This window comes from Neopelma chrysocephalum, unplaced genomic scaffold, assembly GCF_003984885.1.
Source record: "Neopelma chrysocephalum unplaced genomic scaffold, ASM398488v2 Primary Assembly neopelma1_126, whole genome shotgun sequence".
NCBI classification, from domain to species: domain Eukaryota; kingdom Metazoa; phylum Chordata; class Aves; order Passeriformes; family Pipridae; genus Neopelma; species Neopelma chrysocephalum.
In genome coordinates this window covers 330328-342372 of record NW_020897788.1, presented here as the reverse complement: position 1 = coordinate 342372, position 12045 = coordinate 330328, and the positions used below count along the sequence as shown (strand labels likewise).

Genomic DNA, 12045 nt, shown 5'->3' with positions numbered 1-12045 from the left:
GATTTCTTGAGCCTGTGCTACAAACTTTGGTAACCCAGAGTTTTAAACACCTTGGGAAGACCTCCTCAACCTGGTAAAATACAGCTGGATCGTAGGTTGTCCTTAACACTGATACAGTGAACATCTGGGAGTTGCCAGGGTTAATGATTATGTGACTCAGCAAAGTGGATTCACTCACACATCCCTTAATTAACACGTTTATAAATATTCATAGGTCAACTAGATCTCTAATTATTCCCAGAGACTTAGAGAAATCTAATCTCTATTAAAACTTTAGCCTTTTATCTTTTTATCTATGAGGGGTTTTTTTTGACCAAATGTTAAATCTGCTGCTTAAAAAAAAAAAAGTGTGAATTAGGGAGTGCTCATTAGAATTTGGAAAACTCGTTTCAGTGAGAATTTAATTAAAATGAGGTGAAATACAAGGAATACTAAAAACATGCACTAACTTGTAATAAAATGTAATAACATTTTGAGATGGTACTGCCAGAAAAGCACAGACCAGATTTTTTTGTTGGATGTGCTGGCAGAGCAGCCTGTCCTGTATCAACGTGTTTGTACCACACTTATATTTCTCAGTGCAACCCAGTGGGTGGAGAGGATGCAGATTCCTGGCACAGTCCTGCACCACTGCAGCTGCAGCATTTATGGCAAGTTTGCCCAGGCATCAGCACTGCTCCAATATTGCAACCTTGCCTGCTAAATATTGCCCTCTCCCACCTTAATCTTGATCTGTACTTGTACAGGAAAACATGCAGGATTAACTCTGATTAAAAAAAGAAAAATATTTCCAATTTCAGCCTAAGAACTTTCAGAATCACATCTTCAGTCTCAAATAGACTCATACTTGCTGCCAATAACTACTGAATGCCCAGAAAATAAAACCTGCAGTGCTCAGAAAACTGAATCCTTCTGAGGTTCCAATTATTTTGTCTCTTCCCTGTTACAGATTTCCCTTTGGCAGAAACAGCTTTGCAGAATCACAGCTGAAATATCACCTACAAACAACCCTACACTCGAGTTTCATGAGATGGAACATCTGTAACTGCTGAAATACAAGTCTGAGCAACTTCTCTCCTTGGCAGGACTGCAAGTCCTAGGTATCAGTGCAGATTTTATTCTACCTAAGAACACAATGATGGAGGTAAGATGGGCTGGAAGACCCACTGGATGCATATTGGAAGATCAACCAGACATGAGAATACACTGTGCAGAGGACAATTACAGACATATCTATAATGTAGGGAACTCTAGGATGAAAATGTACAGATACTTCTGCCCAAAGATTAGAAAATAAACAAGAAATTAGAAAAATCCTTAGGTGTTTCAAAAGGGTTAAATCCAGCTTTGATTTCTCTTGTATCATCAGGAACTCTCAGCTCTCTTGTAGAATCAGGAAAAAGAAATTTAACTGAATTGCCAGTAATTTGAACTGGAAGAGACACTGCTGAACAGAAAAGGTACTTAAAAAATCATACAAGGACTACAGGGGATGAACATGCAGTCAGTTGAAAGTTCACAGTGAGTCTCAGGGTCTGTTTTGGTGACAGAAAACTCAAACACAGTCCAAGACTAAAATGTCTCTCCTTGCCCAACCAAAGGCTGCCTACTGGAAAATGAAGGAAAAATAATACAAGATTGGTGAATAAAAGCTTCAGGATAAAATGAAAACATTTGGTAAAACATAATTTGATACCTGTGTTTGTGTAACTTACTGAGGGAACAGTTCCCTAGATGCTGTAATCAGAAACTCAGAGCTTGTGCATCTTCCAGTTTGTAATACAGAGAACACTAAGAAGAAATTAAGTATCAATTTTTATAATACTGGTATAACACCTAAATAAATAGACATTTAAACCCTCATAAGCATTTCTGCAGCTTGTGTACTACCTTTTGGGAGTCCTGCATCTCAAAAATCCCTTTCTTGAAAACACAGTGTGTCCTGCAACCCTTTTACTTTTGTTCAGAGCCACGTCACCCATTTTCACATTGTATTCTGCTCCCATTCTCAATCTTTTCCTCAGTTTTTTCCCTTTTAATGATCTCAAGACTATGCAAGAAATACATTGTCAGCCTGTAAGCACTTTATCACAAAAAATGCATCCTACTAAAATAAAATTAGAATCCTAAAAATACCCTGGTTTGAACACTTCAGGAATTACACTGTATAACAATGACAGACAAACATAAAGCCAGAGAGAGCAATTACAGCTACAGGTATCCGATATGTAGCAATTACGCCTTACAAAGAATCATAATCTCACAGTACCTGAATTGAAGAATGTAAGTTACTATTGAGTGATATACACAATTTTATGCATGCAAACATAAATTAGATTTCAGTACTGCACATAAACTCATCTTGAACAGTTTGGAAATTCAGTAAAATATTTCAAGCACAATTATAAATCCAGAAACAACATCTAGCATCACACTGCTATACATCTCATCTACAAGCCAACAAATACAAAATGACACTTTCTGTATCAGTTGTGGCCAGTTCCCTCACTGCAAACTGGCCATGTTCCCCTTGCACAGATTTGGTGCTCTGGGATTAAAACACAACTGTTCTTTTTTGATGTTTCTTCAGTCCACAATAGTTTAGTCACTGTAGCACACCTCAATGATCAGGATGGTATCTACATTCAATACTGTACTGATGGAAGCCTATTCAACCTAAGGTGACTGAAGGTCCACACCAAGACCTTAAACCATCTTGTCCGGGAGCTGTTCTGTGCTGATGACGCCGCCCTTGTTGCCCACACAGAAGCAGCTCTGCAGCGTTTAACATCCTGCTTTGCAGACGCTGCTGAGCTCTTTGGGCTGGAAGTCAGCTTAAAGAAGACAGAAGTTCTCTATCAACCTGCACCTCAGGACGTCTTCCATCATCCCCATATCACCATTGGCGAATCAGAGCTCAAATCAGTCCAGCAGTTTAATTACCTAGGTAGCCTCATTTCCTCGGATGGTAAGATCGATGGAGAGATAGACAACAGGTTAGCAAAGGCATATAGTGCCTTTGGAAAACTTCATAAAAGAGTTTGGTGTAATAAACACTTGAAGAAAAGTACAAAGATCAGTGTTTACAGAGCCATTGTGCTGTCTACTCTCTTATATGGATCCGAATCATGGGTCATCTACCGCCACCACCTGCGACTCCTAGAACGCTTCCATCAACGCTGCCTCTGTACAATCCTAAACATCCACTGGTCAGATTACGTGACTAGATTATGTCTGTTCTAGAACAAGCAGTAGTCACAAGTATTGAGGCCGTGTTGCTGAGAACACAGCTGTGCTGGGCAGGACACGTCTCCAGGATGAAGGACCATCCCCTCCCTAAGATCCTGCTTTATGGTGAACTTGCCACTGGCTGCCGCAAGAGAGGAGCCCCGAACAAAAGATACAAGGACTCCCCGAAACAACATCTCAGCCTTGGCCATATTGATCAACATAACTGGTCTACTCTGGCCTCCAATCCGGAGGTCTGGAGACACACCATCTAATGATGCTTTTGAGAACGCACACAAGATCACTCTGTAGGAGAAAAGACAATGCAGAAAGAACTGTGTCTTGCAGAATATTCCACCTAAGGAGTCTTTCTGCTGTGCCTTTTGCAACCGGACTTGTCTATCTCATATTGGCCTCTTTAGCCACCAACGCGCTTGCAACAAACATGGGTAGAGCCCTCCCCAAATCTTCATTCGCAACGCCCAGCCGTGATGTGTTACTGATGAAGTACTAACAGCAAAGCAGGGAGTTAGTCGGTTCACTTAAAGGAAGAAAGAGTTGAAAAGGAGATCAATATACTTGCCCACTTTCTTACATTTCAGATAGATCAGAAGCACAGTGGAGCACAAGCACCACTTCTGTCCACAACAAAAGGCAGCTGTGTATGTGCTGTCTTGCTTTTGCACAGCTTATTTCCATCTCTCACTCAGCTATACACGCTCTTTTTTTTTTTATTGGATTTATTTTAAAGCTTTTTGAAGTTTTAATGCTATATGTCATTATCCACTTGATTTTATAGTTTTCAGTCTTTCCCTAAAAGATTTTGTTCCCTTCTGAAGAATACTGTACCTATTATTTAGCTACCAGGAAGATCAAAGTCCAAAAGATTGTGAATAATGATCCAGCGCTGAATTTCAGGCACAACAAACAACATGACCTTCCATTAGATTTAAGTTTATGGGAGGAAATAATTTATTTATGTCTAAAGGCAAGCAAAAATCCAGCGACTACTTCTGAATATTGAGTTGTTAGTGCTTTTCAAAAAGAAAACAAAGTTTCTTATATAGTATTTGCAATATGGAACATAAGCATCATTGATATACATCTCAGTTCAATAGGTTTCATGACAAAACGTAGAACATCTGCTCTAACACCAGAAATACTGAACAGTATTTCTTAACCGCAAGATCCGTGATACCGATTTAGCAAAAATCTTTGTGAATGCTACAAGTCAATCAGCACAGTTCGTGTGTAATCACTGCTGTAATTGCAATCATGAGTGTAATTGCTGATTCTTTTCTGAAGGTCTTGGGGGGGAGGGATTACTTTTTGGGATAAAATTTGAGACCAGAAACAGAAATATCTGATGTCTGCTCCCAGTTTTTGGATTTCCATTTGAGCAAGCCAAGAGGAAAAGCCACAGGCAGAGCTCTGAAAAGCTGACTCTCAATGTCAGTCTGTGATGGGCACCTATTGCAAATCATAGTCCCCAAAAGAAGCAATCACTAGAACAGTTTGTCTCAAAATCCACAGTACATTCCCTATTCATTTTTCCCCTGCACGATGGGAACATAACAGTCCTGTGAATGAGGCCCTTAACATCTCTCTATTAGGACAGGAGATATGAGTAGCAATTATGATAATTAAATGTAATTACATTAAAAATAATTAGCACTTTAGCTATCAATTGCTGTGCACTGCACAGCAATTAAAAACAGGCCAAATTTTAGTATAATTTTTATTACTCTCCTCTTCATTCAAAACAGTAAATGGTAGAGAATATTTTCTTTTCCTGTGTGCTGTGCTCTTATTTTAATGGGCACTATCATCATCTAAGTAGAATAAGTACCACCGGAGGTGACATAATTGCTAAAACATTACAATTTGGACTTCTTCCCAAAAGACTCAAGTAGCTTATTTTAATGCATATACTTATGAGACTGTGAACAAAAGATATCTGCCACCTAACTTGATGGCTTTAATGATCTCTCATCATTAAAGATATTTAACACAATTAAAATGGCTGATAGAATCAAATTGAGTAAACAAACTTTTGACTGGGCTTTATTACTGATTGACTCGAGCATTAGAAATACTTCAGCATGCAGTATCCAGGGAGACTTTAGTTGGGCTGTTTGTACATGTATAACAGGAAAATACACTTTAGCATTTATAAAATCCAGCTATTTGGTACAAACCCAAACCAAACCAACATTATCCTTATTGATCTATGAAATTGTGCTGACAGATGATGCAGAACATGAGGTCTTCCTAAGAGAGAATCTCTGAGCAATGAGTGTGCTCAGAGCTGGGAGTGTTGAGAGACCTCTTGAAGAGAATAAACCAAAAGCAATCTGGGGAAAAAAGCTTCAACCATCATCCCTGAGAATGGCTGCACTGATAGAAATCCAGAAATAAAGGAAGTAGTTCTACTACCACCTAATGTACATCACCTGCATAAACACAAGAGGCTGCATAAAACCACAAATTTGCCTGACAGTGTAAACCCATAGGAACACACAAAGGTAAATAAAGTTCTACCCAAAGGAACTAAGGAAGAGGCAGCTCTGAACCAAGCTGATGTATTCACTGTTACCAATTTCCTTTTAGACAGCCCTCCATGGCCTGAACACCACTGTGCAAGGTTTAAGCCAGTCCCTCTCCCATCCTCTGTCTGCATTCAGGTGACAAGCACTGCAGGGCACCAAATATTTACCTGTACACAGATTTTTGTGTCCCCCAGTACAACATGGCCCCAGCTTGACTTGATGAGAGGGACCATAATTATAAATATGATCAATACCTACCTCTGGAAGAAGTCTCTGACCAGGTATTTACCATCAGCATTGTGAATTCCACAAGTCATTTCAAATCTGCTCATTAATGATTAATAGAGTAAATATTTGCTGGTCTACCGAGGCAAATAGGAACCCAATGTTTACCTGTGTTAAGAAAATCAGCTATTTAAATAATGGCTAAACACCTGTGTTATTCATAAGCTTGTGTCATAAAAATAACTATTGCCATGCTTGGCAATCACCTTCCACTTAAGAAAGACCTTCTGAGGCCAAACTATGAGCTGGTCACACTGGCCTTCTTTGAAGACTACAGCAGCATTAACCACATGGCTGTTTCAAGCTGATTTACAGCTCCTACTCCATTTCTAATGGAGCACTTGCAGACCTGTGCTTTTAAGGGTTGCAGCACTTAAAGGCATTTTAAGGAATATTAAACTTTTATCTGTTGTTTCTTCTATGTATCACATTCAACTTCTGCCCTCTACCACCACAGCCTTTACAGGCCTCCAAGGGAATTCTGGTTGATTGGCATAATAAGGGCACAGACGGGATAACATCACTGTCCTCTCTCTGAAAAATCCTAGAGGTAATGGGTCAAAAGAATAAATCTTGTGGGGAACTGGGACTCTCTGTGGATAACAGGGTAGGGAGAGAGAGAGGAACAAGGGAGAGAGAGCATCGCTGGAGTTTGTTCGAGTCTCAGGTTTACAAAATGCAATTTTGCACTTGGTAACCTGAAATGAGCTGGGAGAATGTGGCTTTGGCTAACTGGCCAGGTGCAATCATTTGATCTTAAGCTGATCAGAAAAGATCAGGATTTTTCAGTATAGTGACAAAGCTTTAACTCAGGTCAAACCACTACTACTTTTGAAAGTTCTTGTTATAACTATTGAATTAGTTCAGACTTTCAAATGAAAAGGTTTTTCATCCAGAGGGTGGTTGGGCACTGAACAGGCTCCCCAGGGCAGTGGTCACGGCCCCAAGGCTGACAGAGCTCAAGAGGTGTTTGGACAATGCTGTCAGGCACATGGTGTGATTATTGGGGCTGTTCTGTGCAGGGCCAGAAGCTGGACTTTGATGATCCTCACAGATCCCTTCCAGCTCAGGATATTCTATGATTATATGAAAAACTGAAAAAAAAAATATTCTAGACCAAACTCTACTTTTTTTAACCAAATCTAGTCCCTTAAACTAGGTCAGCTGTACAATAACTTCTTTCAGGAGGATGCACAACTCATTCTAGATTGCAATACATGGATGGAATTTAAATAATTTTATACAGACATGCATACACACACAATATCTGAACACAAATATTCTTAAAATAACCAATAAACTCAACCAGGTACCAATAGCTTACCAAGACATATTTTTATGTGGTACATGTCTATAGTTACTCATGAATTATACAGCTGAAGGCTGTACCATTAAACAAGACCTTTATATATACATATATCCAAAATAAAACAAGCCATTAATAAACTTAACTTTAATATCTTATGTATGCGGGTATCTTTCAAATCCAAGTTCATTAAAATTAAAAAAAAAGAAAAAGAAACGGAACATATCTCTAGAATGTTATTGTTGGGGTAATACTATTTGACAACAGCATTCATTGCACATTTTTAACCCAACTTTATTTGCGTGTGCAGGAACTGGAATAAAACATAAGGTGATTGAACTAAATTCCAAAGAAGACAGAATATCTAAATCTACACTTCTAAAAGTATGTTAAAAAAACCCACAAAAAACAACCCAAAAGGAGATAAGAAGAATGAGATGAAATTCAATGAATATAATGTGGAATTGAAAGAATGGGTTTAGTGTGATAGAAAAAAGAGAGGGACACATTCTTCTGTGTCACGATAAAGACGATGCTCTCCAACAGATGATGAGGCACAAAACAAAAAACAGCTTAAGCTGCAACAAAGGGAATTAAGGTAAAGAACAGAGAAAGTTCTCCCAATCTCATCGTGATAAAAGGCAACAATAGGAACCTGGTTGCCTCCTTCAGTGAAATTTTTCAACACCTTAGACACAATGCCTTTCAGGGCTGGCACAAAGCACAGCTCATCCTGCATCATTGCCAGCAGCCAAATTAAATAACCTCTGGAGGTCCCTCCTCACCTCACATTTCCATCAGCTCTATGATCGCTGCAGGTAACACATCAGAATATGTTATTAATCCCACTTCATGTTCCAGTTACAACACTCCCTGCAGGGCAGTAAAAAAGGTAAATCTTGGATTTAGGTCACAGCCAACACCTATAATGTTCTTGCAGGGAGTGGAAAATTGAACAAAAAAAGTAGCCACGGAATTGTTAACTCTGTAACCTACAGTTGCATCCAAGTAACACAGCCTGAAGTGTGATATCAGTGGTACTATCTGTCACTGGATTTGCAGAATTTCATTGTGGTGCTTTCCTTCCAATGTGAAGAAATATAAAATAAGCTTTACTTGGGGCCCTCCAGCCTGAGATGGCTGCAGGACATGCACAGTCAACCAGGAATTTATCAGCCTGTGCTGCTGAATGAGCATAGTTTTCATGCATAGTTGCATATATTTACCAAGCCTCCTTTATGCACAAGCAGTAACAGCTTCTCGTTCAGCAATCGATAGTTCTGTTGCACATTTGTTACAAGGAGTGATTATAATGCCTGTTTTTTTCAATCAGGAAAAAAGAATTGATGCAGAAGGTCCATTTAGTGCAGATAAAGGAGACTGAAAAGATTACAGTGGTAGCTACAGCCTTTGAGAAACAGCTCTGCAAAGAGAAGGGAAGGCAGGGCAAGTTTCATCTTGTAGAGCTGGAGTGTTTGTGCAGTTGAATATAAACTAAACTGGCTTACTTCTGAAACTTATTGTTTGAAAGGTACAGAATAAATAAGGACACTTAAAACACTCTTACTCCAGGACATGATTCGTTCAGCTGAACATGTCCTCACTAAAATAAAAATGAAATCATCCCACTTACATTGAAATGAAAGAAGGCTGCAGGTCTCATAGCCCAGGACTGTTTATTGCCTTTTTTATTAAAACTTGGATAGCAGCAAGCCTTGCCAACACTAGATTTATTAATAATCTAAAAAAACCCCTAGAAACAGCGTTGACCAAGATGTGGTTTCCAAACATTGTCTTGTTCAGAGAAGATACTCTTTCATCCTAAACAACTGCATATTATTGCCATTCTTGCAACCTGACAGTGCACATGAGCATATTTGGATACGACATTTGAATTAAAGTGACTATATATCTAGGAGAAAAATCCATAAGGTTTTCTGATATTGGTACCAGCCAACAGTTAAGTGCCAACACCACTTTAAGAATCTTTCACAAGCAAAAAAAAAAAATCTGTGATGAGTATGAACTCTGTTTATTAAATGACAGCAAAAAGGGAATGATGAGTATGTGAGGACAAGACTAAATTTTAAAGGATTCTTTAAAGATTCAAAAGTGAAAGAAATGAAAAAATACGTATTTCAGTGTGAGAAAGAGCAAGGTCCAACATTCTGGATGACATTCTTAGTCATATAGTTTAGCTTTAGGTAGTCCAGCAAGGAGCAGGGAGAAGGTCTGGATGATCCTTATGGGATTGCAGAAAACAATCAGGTGATCTGGGATTGCTAAGTGGGTCACCACAAAAATATCATGCTGATGTAAAAGGGGAAAAAAAAAAAGGAGAGGGGAAAAAAGAGGCTGTCCTTCTATTCAGCTTTGGAAAGGCATCAGGTTTTCTCCACTTTCTTTTGGCCATTCCAAGGTGCCACTTTCAGGAAGGATCTGAACCACCTCACAAAAATCAAGAAGAGAACAATGAGCTTACAGAATGTAGGAAACATGATTTTATAGAAAGCTTCAATATCATGGATTTATTTAACTGCATGAAATGAAGAGTGAAGTCATGATAAGAGTTTTCAGCTGTGTCAGAAGGCCACTTCAATGATTACAGGATGACCTGTACTTTATATCCATAGCAAGTAGAACAAGGAAGACATGAGGTTGAAAGGACATTTAATAGAAAAGAGAGTGAAGCATGAGGATTTATTTTATGTATCCATCACTGAATCATCCACATAAATAGCTATTAGGAAGGTTACAGATATCAGTAACCCAGTTGTGTCAGGGACACGATCTGAATGACTTCCAGAGTTTATTTACAGTCCTCTAAATCTGTGGTGCTTTTCTATATATTGCCAAGCACAGACACTGTGCCTTTAAAAGACATGTGAATAGAACTAGTTTTGCTCTTCACTTTGTGTCTCTTGGACAGAGGAATCATGTTAATGGAACTGTATGAAAACCAAAGAAAAACCTATACAGAAAGTTAAAACAAACAAAAATACAACGCCCCCAGAAGTCAATTTGGAGAAGCTCAGCTTTTACTTTTCCTACACAGGTTTTACAAAAGATAAAGCTATCCCACATAAAATTCCCAAAGCAAAAAGCAGCTTTGCCCAGCTCAGAATATACAACTTGAGAAGTCTTTACTGAAAAATTTGTCACAAAGGTTACAATAAGGAAAATGAGAGGCTTCACTAATGTAAACCAAAGCAAACCAGCAGACATAACCATAAAAAGCTTTTTGAATGTGGGTGGTTTTGAGGTTGTGTTTGGTTTGATGTGGGTTTTTTGAATAAATTAATGAATAAGATCACCACTGGCAATTCAAGAATGAGGTAAGGGAACTATAGAGAAGAAAAATTAAGTGAATGAGATATGGTCAGACAAGAAAAAGAAAGAAGAACAACAAATTAAACACCTACAAATACATAACAGGTTTTCTGTAGGGAGGAGAGCATTTTATTTGCACTAGGGTTTTTAGGAGAAAAATAGAAGTAGGCTGAACTTGCCTCAGTGGAAATGTAGATCAGTTATTGGGAAAATATTATTCTAGGAAAATATTAGTCATGGGGAAAAGTTGCTAAGGAAAAAAAATGGTAGCACTTAATCTTCATTTGACAGGAAAAAAATTTCCTTTTTAAACTTGTCTATAAATGTGATTTCAAAACGTAAAAGTTGTTTTGGTAATAGTTTTCTAAGTCATTAAAATTAATTCTGTATTATGAAGCACCAACTGTGGAACTTCTTGGCATATGCAGTTTCCATTCACTGCAGAAGCTGCCTGCTCTAAGACAAGTAGGAAGTGACCTAAATACATGTTAAAGTTTGACCTGTATTTTGCCTGGTAAATAAATCCAGGTACTTGTTCCCTTTTAAATAGATAAAAGTTATTTTTGTGGACAGATGAGCAGATAATCCTAAAACAAAACACAGACAGGAGTATCACCACCTATTTTATGTTTAAAAGCATCACTATCAGGAGTACAGCAGCATCTTCTCAGATATCCAACACTTTGCCCTCTTCAAAATGTGCTTTTGTGAGTGGAAGGGAGAATAAGCAGGTCTGACATCTTTCTGCATATAAACACGGTGTGTATACAGCAACATGCACATATGGCTGTACAGAGATATCCAAAGGATCTTTAGGGCTGTGTTCACACTTCCAAGTTTCACACAAACATATGTGAACTAATAGAAAAGGAAGTGCCTGCCAGACAAAATAAGCATTACACACACAACAGGCACAGCTGAGTTCATATCACCCTGTTGAGTTAGTGCTGTATCACCTATTTGTATTATAAAATACTATATCAACAGCACATCAATATTGACATAGATTAAATATTTTTATGCTGTATTTACAAAGTATTACCTCACTCTGGCTATTTTCCTTTTGGAAGCATCCAGAATTCCTCTCTCCGTTTTTAATTTTTATCTCACGAGGCGAAACTTGAACCTCTGGATTTTTGCAGTCTTGGGCTGCTGACAGGCCAACATCACGTTCCTCTAACACAAGCCATATATCACAAGAGCCACACAGTATTTTTCAGCCCTCCCTCCCAAGCAGCTTTGCCTAAAGGAAGGTCAGACTCAGTCATTCCATTAGAGAATCTTCCTGCAGGAGCGTTAGCAATGTGGTGTGTCACTTTACGTTTATAGCAGCATTACTCCAGGTCT

At 38.5% G+C, this 12045-nt stretch overlaps 1 protein-coding gene across 5 annotated transcripts in view; it reads right to left on the bottom strand.

The window, feature by feature from the left end:
* Positions 1 to 12045, bottom strand: part of EPHA6 (EPH receptor A6) — a 444142-nt gene that overhangs the window by 277761 nt on the left and 154336 nt on the right. The gene's annotated exons all lie outside the window — the stretch shown is intronic.